The sequence below is a fragment of the Ovis canadensis genome, chromosome 9 (genome assembly GCF_042477335.2).
Source record: "Ovis canadensis isolate MfBH-ARS-UI-01 breed Bighorn chromosome 9, ARS-UI_OviCan_v2, whole genome shotgun sequence".
NCBI classification, from domain to species: Eukaryota; Metazoa; Chordata; class Mammalia; order Artiodactyla; family Bovidae; genus Ovis; species Ovis canadensis.
Genome location: NC_091253.1, coordinates 64,708,050 through 64,722,367, shown reverse-complemented (window position 1 = coordinate 64,722,367; position 14,318 = coordinate 64,708,050). Strand labels below are relative to the sequence as shown.

The 14,318-nt window shown below is 38.2% G+C and overlaps 1 pseudogene; it reads right to left on the bottom strand.

Moving 5' to 3' along the window:
* Positions 1–421: 421 nt before the first annotated feature.
* On the bottom strand, positions 422–4,113 carry LOC138445867 (protein C1orf43 homolog pseudogene; annotated as a pseudogene).
* Positions 4,114–14,318: the final 10,205 nt, after the last annotated feature.

Here is a 14,318-nt window from a genome sequence, read left to right as displayed (position 1 = left end):
TTTATCTCATTGCTGAGAATCTTAGAGCATGGATGTGCCATGGGCTTTTTGTCTATATATTTACCTGTTAATGGATGTTTGGCTTCTCCATAGATTTTGAATATTATGAGTAAATCTACTATAAGCATTTGTGTAGAAGTTTTTGCATGGACCTGTGTTTTTAGCTTTCTTGGTAAATATCTAGGACTTAGATTGAGAGATCTTATATTTAACTTTATTATTAATATTTTTCACTCTTGGGATAATTTATAGTCTTGAAAAGGACAGACGAACCATGATCAAAAAACCAAGTGAGGATTTTTAAGGAAGCTTTGACAGAAATAGTAAGAAAAACATCTAATTCAACTCCAGAGAGAAATGATACCAAGGGAAAATAAAGTCTTAGCTGATGTTCTGAAACTGGCTAGAAGAGAGAGTGGGAGAATGATCCTCTAGGCATGAAATCTTAAGAGCTCTGAACACAACCAGGGCTTCAGCTGATCCAGAGCTGGGCTGACCCAGATGACCTGAGTGAGGCCACCCGGCAAGCACACTGCAGTCTGTCTGGCTCCATCAACAGTGAGAGGCCTTCAGCTCCATCACAGCATACTCTCCAGTGTGTTATAGTTGTCCTTAAAGCTCTTCAATTCAAGGAAGTGCTTGGCACGTTTACTCTTCTGACTGGAGGGGAGGTATGTCACCTGGATGGTTGTTGGGGAGGCTTCAGGAGACTGGGTTAGGTCTTTGCTGCTGACTGGTGTTGTCGCTGAGAGGTCCCACTTCGTGCTTTGACCACTGTGGCCAGCTCACTCAGGGCCTCCTGATAGCGCAGGTACTCACTCAGGCCAAAGACTGCTGTCCCATAGCGGGCTGTCTCATAGCCATCCAGCAGGGTATTAGTGAGGCCCATGCGCACACCCTTGAAATGAGTACTAGTGTTTCGAAGATCTAGCAGGTAGGAGCGGAAATTCTTGCCCATTAAGGAATGGAAATGCCGGACTTCCGGCATGAAATGGGATCTCAGAGGCACGGAGAGCATCCAGAGCTAGACATTCACGCCAGACAGCTAGTTACTGCCGGACGCCATGGCCTCCCCACCCCGCGCGGAACTGCTCCGGTTTAACCCGCTGCCCTGCCTCGTCAGCCTGGGCTCCCTTGAGGCAACGGCGCCTGGGTTTCCTGAAACTCCCCGGCCATTTCCTTACGGGGATATACCAAGGCTAACCGGGCCTGAAAACATGGCAGATGTGGGGGGAGGGGGGTGTGTGGGGGCTGGAAAGAAGAACCTGTATTTAACTTTAGAAGGAACTGCCAAACTCTTCTCCAGTGTGTTACATTTTGCATTCCTGCCAAAAATGTATGCATGTTCCAGGTTGTAATGCATCTTCGTAAACTTTTTGTATCACCTGTTTTTTGTTTGTTTGTTTGTTTGTTTTTTTAAGCCATTTTAGAAGCTGTGTAGTGGTATCATTGTGGTTTCAATGGGCATTTTCTTAATGAGTAAAATCGTTTTAATTATCTTTTCGTATGTTATCAGCTATTAACAGTTTTTTCGTTGGTGAAATATCTGCTGAGATATTTTACCTGTTTTAAAAATTGTATTGTTTGTTTACTTCTTATTGTGGTAAATATTTTTATTTTAGATCAAAGTTATTTAATAGGTAGATACATGTTTTGAAACTATTTTTTTTTTCCTATTAAGTGTCCTATGCTTGCATTTTCTTAACAGTGGTCTTTCAAGGATTAGAAGTTTCAAATTTTATTAAGTTCAACTTACAGAAATATTTCTTTTATCATTCATGAGTAAAGTATATGATCCATTTCAAATAGTTTTTTATATGGTAAAGATAAAGTTGATGTTTATTTTATTTTTATTTTTGCATGGTGGTCTAATTGTTCAGCACAGCTTGTTTGGAAAGACTGCACTTCCTCCACTGAATTATTTTGATATCTTTGTCAAAATCAATTGACTATACACATGTTGGTCTATTTGGAAACTTTCTTTTTCTATTGATGAATGTATATAATCTATAGCATTTGCTTGATTGTTATAACTTCATGTCTAGTTTTGAGATCAACTAGTGTGTGTGCTCAAAATTTGCCCCCTTTCAAAATTGTTTTACCTTTTTTAAGTATTTCTTCAAAAACAGTTACACAGGATTTTGATTCATACCCCTTTGAATCCATAGATATACTTAGGAAGAATTCACATGTAAACATATCTTCCAACCCAGGAATATAGTATCTCTCTTAATCTCCTTATATCTTCTTTAATTTCTCTCATCAAGATTTTTCAGTTTTTGGTGTAAAAGTTTTGCATGTATTTTGTTATCCTTAACTATTTCAGATATTTGACGTTGCTGTAAATGGCATTTTAAAATTTACGTTATAAACTGATCATAACTTGTATATAGATACGCTTTTACTTTTTGTGTATTCACCTTGTTTCTTATTACCGTTCTTTTTTTATATAGGTAGTATATCATCTTTAAATAAAGATAGTTCTATTTCCCCCTTTCAAGTTTCTATGCCTACTATTTTTTTTAATTGCACTGTTATTTTTTTTATTGTACTTTGTCTATGTTACTGTATGTTATATATGGTATGAATATAGTTGTGTTTCCTTCATTCAATCCATTGGATCAATTTCCCATGCATTTTCCTTCTAAATATATTATAAACCCCATGCAGATGATACCACCCTTATGGCAGAAAGTGAAGAGAAACTAAAAAGCCTCTTGATGAAAGTGAAAGAGGAGAGTGAAAAAGTTGGCTTAAAGCTCAACATTCAGAAAATGAAGATCATGGCATCCAGTCCCATCACTTCATAGGAAGTAGATGGGGAAACAGTGGAAACAGTGTCAGACTTGATTTTTGGGGGCTCCAAAATTACTGCAGATGGTGACTGCAGCCATGAAATTAAAAGATGCTTACTCCTTGAAAGAAAAGTTATGACCAACCTAGATAGCATATTCAAAAGCAGAGACATTACTTTGCCAACAAAGGTCCGTCTAGTCAAGGCTATGGTTTTCCCAGTAGTCATATATGGATGTGAGAGTTGGACTGTGAAGAAGGCTGAGTGCTGAAGAATTGATGCTTTTGAAGTATGGTGTTGGAGAAGACTCTTGAGAGTCCCTTGGACTGCAAGGAGATCCAACCAGTCCATTCTGAAGGAGATCAACCCTGGGATTTCTTTGGAAGGAATGATGCTAAAGCCGAAACTCCAGTATTTTGGCCACCTCATGCGAAGAGTTGACTCATTGGAAAAGACTTTGATGCTGGGAGGGATTGGGGGCAGGAGGAGAAGGGGATGACAGAGGATGAGATGGCTGGATGGCATCGCTGACTCGATGGATGTGAGTCAGTGAACTCCGGGAGTTGGTGATGGACAGGGAGGCCTGGTGTGCTGCGATTCATGGGGTCGCAAAGAGTCGAACATGACTGAGCGACTGAACTGAATTGAATGAATGGTTAGCAGTGTATCTGCACATAGCAAAGTATTTAAAACTGAAAAAGATCAGAAATTAATTCTTTTAAGTAATTTACAGCGTTATTCATTTGCGTTTATTCAACTATTTCAAATGGTATCATCATTCTTTTGCCTAGAAATCTTTCATTTATTTTTTGTATTACAAATCTACTTGCAATGGATTATCTCAGATTTTACTTGTCAAAAGTATTTTATCTTTCCCTAATTTTTACAGATTTTTTCCTAATTGGATATATACATTATTTTTGTTTTCTTTAAACACTTTAAAATATCACTCTATTGTCTTCTGACTTGCATGGTTTCTGACAAGGATTCTTAGTTTTTACATTTATTCATATTTGTGTAACATTTTTTCTTTTCTGGCTTATTTTAATATTTCCTCATGATCTTTGATTTGATTATGGGGGTGTGTGTGTGTTTATTCTACATTTTGGATTCTCTGAGGTTTTTGTATCATTGATGTCTTCTATTAATTTTGGAAAATTCATAGTTGTTATTTTTTCAAATATCTCTTCTGGCTCATTTTTCTCTCTATTCTCCTGGAACTCTACTTTCTTATGCGTCAGATCATTTGTTTTTGTCTTAGAGTTCTTCAGGTCTATTTCCCTCTCTTTCATCTGTTTTTTATTTTGGTTAATTTCCATTGTTGCATCTTCATGCAACAGTGTGTATTCACTTAACTGTGATCACTGTTCTCATAAATCTGCCAAAGGTATTCATTATCTCTGAGTTAGATAAATTTAGATGAATTTTTAAAATTTCTAGCATTTCCACTTAACTTTTTTTTTTAATTTTTATTTTTACTTTATTTTATTTTACAATACTGTATTGGTTTTGCCATACCTTGACATGAATCCACCACGGGTGTACATGCGCTCCCAAACATGAACCCCCCCTCCCATCTCCCTCCCCATAAAATCTCTCTGGGTCATCACCGTGCACCAGCCCCAAGCATGCTGTATCCTGCGTCGGACATAGACTGGCAATTCGATTCCCACATGATAGTATACATGTTACAATGCCATTCCCCCAAATCATCGCACCCTCTCCCTCTCCCTCTGAGTCCTAAAGTCCGTTATACACATCTGTGTCCCTTCTACTGTCCCACATACAGGGTCATCATTGCCATCTTTCTAAATTCCATATATATGTGCCAGTATACTGTATTGGTGTTTTTCTTTCTGGCTTACTTCACTCTGTATAATTGGCTCCAGTTTCATCCATCTCATTAGAACTGATTCAAATGTATTCTTTTTAACGGCTGAGTAATACTCCATTGTGTATATGTACCACAGCTTTCTTATCCATTCATCTGCTGGTGGACATCTAGGTTGTTTCCATGTCCTGGCTATTATAAGAAGTGCTGCGATGAACATTGGGGTACATGTGTCTCTTTCAATTCTGGTTTCCTCGGTGTGTATGCCCAGCCGTGGGATTGCTGGGTCATAAGGTAGTTCTATTTGCAAATTTTAAAGGAATCTCCACACTGTTCTCCATAGTGGCTGTACTAGTTTGCATTCCCACCAACAGTGTAGGAGGGTTCCCTTTTCTCCACACCCTCTCCAGCATTTATTGCTTGCAGATTTTTGGATCGCAGCCATTCTGACTGGTGTGAAGTGGTACCTCCTTGTGGTTTTGATTTGCATTTCTCTAATAATGAGTGATGTTGAGCATCTTTTCATGTGTTTGTTAGCCATCCGTATGTCTTCTTTGGAGAAATGTCTATTTAGTTCTTTGGCCCATTTTTTGATTGGGTCGTTTATTTTTCTGGAATTGAGCTGCATGAGTTACTTGTATATATTTGAGATTAGTTGTTTGTCAGTTGCTTCATTTGCTATTATTTTCTCCCATTCAGAAGGCTGTCTTTTCACTTTGCTTATATTTTCCTTTGTTGTGCAGCAGCTTTTAATTTTAATTAGATCCCATTTATTTATTTTTGCTTTTATTTCCAGAATTCTGGGAGGTGGATCATAGAGGATCCTGCTGTGATTTATGTCTGAGAGTGTTTTGCCTATGTTCTCCTCTAGGAGTTTTATAGTTTCTGGTCTTACATTTAGATCTTTAATCCATTTTGAGTTTATTTTTGTGAGCGGTGTTAGAAAGTGATCTAGTTTCATTCTTTTACAAGTGGTTGACCAGTTTTCCCAGCACCACTTGTTAAAGAGATTGTCTTTACTCCATTGTATATTCTTGCCTTCTTTGTCAAAGATAAGGTGTCCATCTGTGTGTGGATTTATCTCTGGGCTTTCTATTTTGTTCCATTGATCTATATGTCTGTCTTTGTGCCAGTACCATACTGTTTTGATGACTGTGGCTTTATAGTAGAGCCTGAAGTCAGGCAAGTTGATTCCTCCAGTTCCATTCTTCTTTCTCAAGATTGCATTGGCTATTCAAGGTTTTTTGTATTTCCATACAAATCTTGAAATTATTTGTTCTAGTTCTGTGAAAATATGGCTGGTAGCTTGATAGGGATTGCATTGAATCTGTAGATTGCTTTGGGTAGTAGTATACTCATTTTCACTATATTGATTCTTCTGATCCATGAACATGGTATATTTCTCCATCTATTAGTGTCCTCTTTGATTTCTTTCATCAGTGTTTTATAGTTTTCTATATATAGGTCTTTAATTTCTTTAGGTAGATATATTCCTAAGTATTTTATTCTTTTCGTTGCAATGGTGAATGGAATTGTTTCCTTGATTTCTTTTTCTACTTTCTCATTATTAGTGTATAGGAATGCAAGGGATTTCTGTGTGTTGATTTTATATCCTGCAACTTTACTATAGTCATTGATTAGCTCTAGTAATTTTCTGGTGGAGTCTTTAGGGTTTTCTATGTAGAGGATCATGTCATCTGCAAACAGTGAAAGTTTTACTTCTTCTTTTCCAATTTGGATTCCTTTTATTTCTTTTTCTGCTCTGATTGCTATGGCCAAAACTTCCAGAACTATGTTGAATAGTAGCGGTGAAAGTGGGCACCCTTATCTTGTTCCTGACTTTAGGGGAAATGCTTTCAATTTTTCACCATTGAGGATAATGTTTGCTGTGGGTTTGTCATATATAGCTTTTATTATGTTGAGGTATGTTCCTTCTATTCCTGCTTTCTAGAGAGTTTTTATCATAAATGGATGTTGAATTTTGTCAAAGACCTTCTCTGCATCTATTGAGATAATCATATGGCTTTTATTTTTCAATTTGTTAATGTGGTGAATTACATTGATTGATTTGTGGATAATGAAGAATCCTTGCATCCCTGGGATAAAGCCCACTTGGTCATGGTGTATGATCTTGTTAATGTGTTGTTGGATTCTGATTGCTAGAATTTTGTTGAGGATTTTTGTGTCTATGTTCATCAGTGATATTGGCCTGTAATTTTCTTTTTTTGTGGCATCTTTGTCAGGTTTTGGTATTAGGGTGATGGTGGCCTCATAGAATGAGTTTGGAAGTTTACCTTCCTCTGCAATTTTCTGGAAGAGTTTGAGGAGGATAGGTGTTAGCTCTTCTCTAAATTTTTGGTAGAATTCAGCTGTGAAGCCATCTGGACCTGGGCTTTTGTTTGCTGGGAGATTTCTGATTACAGTTTCAATTTCCGTGCTTGTGATGGGTCTGTTAAGATTTTCTATTTCTTCCTGGTTCAGTTTTGGAAAATTGTACTTTTCTAAGAATTTGTCCATTTCTTCCAAGTTGTCCATTTTATTGGCATATAACTGCTGATAGTAGTCTCTTATGATCCTTTGTATTTCTGTGTTGTCTGTTGTGATCTCTCCATTTTCATTTCTAATTTTATTGATTTGATTTTTCTCTCTTTGCTTCTTGATGAGTCTGGCTAATGGTTTGTCAATTTTATTTATCCTTTCAAAGAACCAGCTTTTGGCTTTGTTGATTTTTGCTATGGTCTCTTTTGTTTCTTTTGCATTTATTTCTGCCCTAATTTTTAAGATTTCTTTCCTTCTACTCACTCTGGGGTTCTCCAATTCTTCTTTTTCTAGTGGCTTTAGTTGTAGAGTTAGGTTATTTATTTGACTCTTTTCTTGTTTCTTGAGGTATGCCTGTATTGCTATGAACTTACCTCTTAGCACTGCTTTTATAGTGTCCCACAGGTTTTGTGTTGTTGTGTTTTCATTTTCATTAGTTTCTATGCATATTTTGATTTCTTTTTTGATTTCTTCTGTGATTTGTTGGTTATTCAGAAGTGTGTTGTTCAACCTCCATATGTTGGAATTTTTAATAGTTTTTCTCCTGTAATTGAGATCTAATCTTAATGCATTATGGTCAGAAAAGATGCTTGGAATGATTTCGATTTTTTTGAATTTATCAAGTTTAGATTTATGGCCCAGGATGTGATCTATCCTGGAGAAGGTTCCGTGAGCACTTGAAAAAAAGGTGAAATTCATTGTTTTGGGGTGAAATGTCCTATAGATATCAATTAGGTCTAACTGATCTAATGTATCATTTAAAGTTTGCATTTCTTTGTTGATTTTCTGTTTAGTTGATCTGTCCATAGGTGTGAGTGGGGTATTAAAGTCTCCCACTATTATTGTGTTATTGTTGATTTCCCCTTTCATACTTGTTAGCATTTGTCTTACATATTGCGGTGCTCCTATATTGGGTGCATATATATTTATAATTGTTATATCTTCTTCTTGGATTGTTCCTTTGATCATTATGTAGTGGCCTTCTTTGTCTCTTTTCACAGCCTTTGTTTTAAAGTCTATTTTATCGGATATGAGTATTGCCACTCCTGCTTTCTTTTGGTCTCTATTTGCGTGGTATATCTTTTTCCAGCCCTTCACTTTCAGTCTGTATGTGTCCCTTGTTTTGAGGTGGGTCTCTTGTAAGCAGCATATAGAGGGGTCTTGTTTTTGTATCCATTCGGCCAGTCTTTGCCTTTTGGTTGGGGCATTCAACCCATTTACGTCTAAGGTAATTATTGATAAGTATGATCCTGTTACCATTTACTTTATTGTTTTGGATTCGGGTTTATACACCCTTTTGTGTTTCCTGTCTAGAGAATATCCTTTAGAATTTGTTGGAGAGCTGGTTTGGTGGTGCTGAATTCTCTCAGCTTTTGCTTCTCTGTAAAGCTTTTCATTTCTCTTTCGTATTTGAATGAGATCCTTGCTGGGTACAGTAATCTGGGCTGTAGGTTATTTTCTTTCATCACTTTAAGTATGTCTTGCCATTCCCTCCTGGCCTGAAGAGTTTCTATTGACAGATCAGCTGTTATCCTTATGGGAATCCCCTTGTGTGTTATTTGTTGTTTTTCCCTTGCTGCTTTTAATATTTGTTCTTTGTGTTTGATCTTTGTTAATTTGATGAATATGTGTCTTGGGGTGTTTCGCCTTGGGTTTATCCTATTTGGAACTCTGTGTTTCTTGGACTTGGGTGATTATTTCCTTCCCCATTTTAGGGAAGTTTTCAACTATTATCTCCTCAAGGATTTTCTCATGGTCTTTCTTTTTGTCTTCTTCTTCTGGGACTCCTATAATTCGAATGTTGGAGCTTTTCATATTGTCCTGGAGGTCTCTGAGATTGTCCTCATTTCTTTTAATTCGTTTTTCTTGTTTCCTCTCTGATTCATTTATTTCTACCATTCTATCTTCTATTTCACTAATCCTATCTTCTGCCTCGGTTATTCTACTATTTGTTGCCTCCAGAGTGTTTCTGATCTCATTTATTGTGTTATTCATTATATATTGACTCTTTTTTATTTCTTCTAGGTCCTTGTTAAACCTTTCTTGCATCTTCTCAATCCTTGTCTCCAGGGTATTTATCTGTGATTCCGTTTTGATTTCAAGATTTTGGATCATTTTCACTATCAATATTCAGAATTCCTTCTCAGGTAGATTCCCTACCTCTTCCTCTTTGGTTTGGTGGGCAATTCTCCTGTTCCTTTACCTGCTGAGTATTCCTCTGTCTCTTCATCTTGGTTATATTGCTGCGTTTGGGGTGGCCTTTTTATATTCTGGTAATTTGTGGAGTTCTCTTTATTATGGAGCTTCCTCACTGTGGGTGGGGTTCTATCAGTGGCTTGTCAAGGTTTCCTGGTTAGGGAGGCTTGTGTTGGAGTTCTGGTGGGTGGAGCTGGGTTTCTTCTCTCTAGAGTGCAGTGGAGTGACCAGTAATGGGTTATGAGACATCAAAGGTTTTGGAACAACTTTGAGCTGCCTGTGTATTGAGGCTCAGAGGCGTGTTCCTGTGTTGCTGGAGAATTTGCGTGGTATGTCTTGTTCTGGAACTTGTTGGCCCTTGGGTGAAGCTTGGTTTCAGTGTAGGTATGGAGGCATTTGATGAGCTCCTATTGCTTAATGTTCCCTGAATTCAAGAGTTCTCTAATGTTTTCAGGCTTTGGACTTAAGCCTCCTGCTTCTGGTTTCCAGTTTTATTTTTTCAGTAGCCTCTAGACTTCTCCATCTATACAGCACTGATGATAAAACATCTAGGTTAAAGATGAAAAGTTTCTCCACATTGAGGGACACTCAGAGAGGTTCACTGAGTTACAAGGAGAAGAGAAGAGGGAGGGGGTAGTTAGAGGTGACTGGAATGAGATTTGGTGAGATCAAAAGAGGAGAGAGCAAGCTAGCCAGTGGTCACTTCCTTATTTGCGCTCCATAGTCTGGACTGCTCAGAGGTATTTACGGAGTTATACAGGGAATAGGAGAGGGAGGAAGTAGACAGAGGTGGCCAGGAGGATAAGAGAAAGGAATGAGAAGGAGAGAGACAAATCCTGCCAGTAACCAGTTCCTTAGGTATTCTCCACTGTCTGGAACACACAGAGATTCTCAGAGTTGGATAGAGAATAGATGGGGGAGGAAAGGGACAGAGGCCACCTGGTGGAGAAAAAGCAGAGTCCAAAGGAGGAGAGAGTGGTCAAGCCAGTAATCTCGCTCTCAGGTAAAATTGGGTAGTGAAGTTTGGGTTTTTAAATGTACAAAATTGACAACAAAAACCAAAGAGCAAAGATTAAAAATCTAGAGTAGAGGTTGGATTTTCAAAAATACAATATTAAAGAAAAGAAGCAGAAAGAAAAAGGAAGAAAGAAAAAAAAAGAGAGAGAGAGAAAAAAAACAAAACAAAACAAGAGTTATTAAAAAAAAAAAAACACACCAACAACCCCCCAAAAACTATATATGGTGTTTGCCTTAAAAAAAAAAGTCTTTTTAAAAAAAATAGTAATAGTAGGTTATAGAAATAAAAATTAGAAGAGAAATAGAAGACTTAACAATTAAAAAAAAATTAGAAAAAAAAGAAAAAAAAGGGATAATTTTAAAAATAGTAAAAATACATCTGGCCCTTCTCTGATGTTGTGGGCAGTGTGGGGTCACTTCCAAGGCGGTTCCCTCTGTTTAACTTCTTCTGTTTGCTGATTTTTTAGGCTCACTAGTTCAGTCGTGCTGTGGGGAGGGGGATGCTGCAAACAAATAGCACTGTCGTGTGCACACAGTGTCTCAGCCCCGCTTGACCTGTCCCTTCTTGCGGCGCACAAACCGCTCTGGCTCTACGATGCTCAGCTGGGGAACTGTCTGAGGCCAGCCCTAGGCTGCATGCACTTCCCCGGTCTAAGCCGCTCAGGTTCGGCGCTCAGGTAGCCCTCAGAGGCACAGATTCGGTTGGGACTGCGTTTTGTGCCCTTCCCAGGTCTGAGTAGCTCAGGAGTTTGGCGAGCATGATCGCTGCGACTTGTCACCTTTTCTGCCTCTGCTGCTCAGTTTTCTGGGTGGACTGCTGGTGCCCCTTGTGAGGCAGATGGTGACTGTCCAGCACCCCCAGAAGTCTTAGCAAAGAAGCCTGCTTGCAGTTTGGTAAGTAAAGTCTCTCTGGGTCTGCAATTGCCCCTTTCCAGTCCTTACGGCTCTGGCTGCCTGTCCCCGGCAGGGGATGGTCTGCAGCCGGCTTTTTCCGTTCCGTCCTTTGTTCTGTGCTTGGTCCTGGTGGTGTCTTATGTTCGAGCTTTTCGTGCGGTAGCTATCCCACAGTCTGATTTGCTAGACCAAGTTAGATCGTTCTGGTTGCGCGTGGGGCGTTCCTGCCCGATTCTTCCAAAGCTCTGCAGCCCACGCCTCCCGCGCGTCCCTGCCCTGCCCCCACTTGCTTATGGCGGATGCAGACGTCTGTGCTGCTTTTCCACTGGGGGAGTTACTGTTGGGCTTGTAATCTCTTGGTTTTAATTATTTATTTATTTTTCCCTTCCTGTTATGTTGCCCTCTGTGTTTCCAAGGCTTACCACAGACTCGGCAGGGAGAGTGTTTCCTGGTGTTTGGAAACCTCTCTTCTTAAAATTCCCTTCCCGGGATGGGCTTCCCTTCCCAGGACGGAGCTCCCTCCCCACCTCCTTTGTCTCCTTTTTCATCTTTTATATTTTTTCCTACCTGTTTTTGAAGACAATGGTCTGCTTTTCTGGTTGCCTGATGTCCTCTGCCAGCCTACAGAAGTTGTTTTGTGGAGTTTGCTCGGCGTTGAAATGTTCTTTTGAGGAATTTGTGAGGGAGAAAGTGGTCTTCCCGTCCTATTCCTCCGCCATCTTTACCCCACTTAACTTTTATTTTATAGTTTTCAACTGTGTTGAAGCTCATCATACATTCATGCATGCTGTTTATCTTTTCTACTAAAAGGTATTTTCAATTTTAATTCTTGTTACTATTTTGATTGCTTCTTTTTTCAGTTTTGGAAAAAGTTATTGTGTTAACATATATTTATAACATACGATTTTGTAGTAATAGTTATTTTAATGTCCTTGTCTAATAATTCCAACATCTGTGTCATTGCTGAGTCTACTTTTGGTGATTGCCTGGAGAAGGAAATGGCAATCCACTCCAGTACTATTGCCTGGAAAATCCCATGGACAGAGAAGCCTGTTAGGCTAAAGTCTGTGGGGTTGCAAAGAGTCAGACATGACTGAGCAACTACACTTTTTTGTCACTAGAAAATGGGTCATTATTTTTTAACTTTAAAAATTTTATGTTTGCATTATATGTAGAGTTACTGTGGAGATGTAACTAAATGTGATTTGATATGGACAAGCTTTTTTTAGATTCTGTGTGACTTAATTCATTTCAATCAGTAGTTGGGATTGTTTGAGTTTGTTGCTGTTTTTACCCAGAGTTCACCACAGGCTTCAAATTCCTTCAGTGGTAGTGTTAAAAGATGAACTGAACCCTTTAAAAATTTTAAGAGTTTCTTTGAGGAAAAATCTGTTAAAATCAGGTAGTGCCAAGTCAGAGGTAGTGAGTGTACCACTTACAGGAGCTCCAAAGAGACTTTGATATGGAAAGGCTGAAGCAAAGCAGTGATATTATTGCTTGACTGTAGATGAAAGCCAAGTTGGCTATTTGGGGTTAGTTGTCCTTAAGTTTTTAGTTTAATAACTTTGAGACATTTATGGATTTAGAATTTGGTTTGCTCAGGTAAGACGTTTTGGCATTAGAGTTAACTTAGCCTAGTGGCTTCCTTGTTTAGTTAAACTATGGATTTCTGCTACCTTACACTTAGTGAGGGTCCTTAGGTGCCAGAGGATTCTCTCAGTGTTCCTTCTCAATCCTCTGTTTTTTCTAGTCCCCCAAGACTGACCACCTTGCTGAAGGATCTCCCTTCTCACTGGTAGGTGAACAATTAGCCTTTTAACTGGTTCCTAGAATCCTGGCTGGGGGAGGATACCTTCTCAGTTTATCTTGTCCAGTCTCTATCTGAGGCAGTGCCTGTGTACCTAGGCTTTTTTGGAATTTCTATATTTCTCTTATTCCTCCAGGTGACCACACCATGCATTGTCCGTGATATATGGGACTCTTGGGTGAGTCAGATTTCTGCTTGGTGATATATTTAGAATGTCAGGATCCTAAGCCCAAGAGGTTTCTTGCCCCTCCTCTGGTGACACACAGTTTCAGTTTTCCCTTTCTTAGGAATGTTGGATCTTTGCTTGGTGCTTGAGAGTGGGAAGAAGATTCCCCTATGTTCACACAAAATGCAGATACAGGCTTTGACAGAAGATACAATATTGCCCCTCCTCCAATGACTTAAATCTTTTCCTTCCTATAATAGGGGACTTCTGGGAAAGGGGAGGGAGCATGATTTTCTCCAGTGGTAGTTGATCATCTTTTGCATGTCTGTTGAGAATTTTTAAATGTTATTATCTAAGACATTACGTTCTCTGTTTTTAAATGTTTTGACATAAAACTATTAATATTTTAACTATTTTAAAATAACTGTTTAGTCTTAAGTAATATTTCAGCTTGGGGAGGGCCATTATCTCATTTATTTATTTATTTAATTTATTAATTTTACTCAAACTGGCAAAACTTTGTGTATCTTATTAATTTATGTAAATAAAGTTTTCATTTTATTATTGCCTTATATTAAATTTTTTCCTCAATTTGTTTCTGTAATTTCTACTTATATCTTTATCATGTCTTTCCTTCTTCTGCTGTAGCTCAATGTGGTTGCATTTTTTGAATTTAAGTTGGATACATTATTCATGTTTCTTTTTTTTCCCCCTAATATAAGCATTTAAGGCAATGTGTTTACTTCTAAGTACCATATTAGTTTACTGCTTTCCAGGCGGTGCTATCAATAAAGAACCCACCTGCCAATGTAGGAGACTTAAAAGACGTGGGTTTATAAAATCTGCTATTTCACTTGCCAAGATTATAATTTTCTTATTATATTTTCAGGTCCTGGAAAGGTAAGTTGGTTCTTTTTCAAATTTGTCTGATCTTTACTTGAGAGTATTCATTCAACAAATCTGCCTACAATGCCAGGTACTTTTAGGCACTTGTGATATTTTAATAATAATAATAATAATAATAATAATAATAAAAGAAAACAAAAAATAGAAAAAGCCCAGGATATTTGTCCAC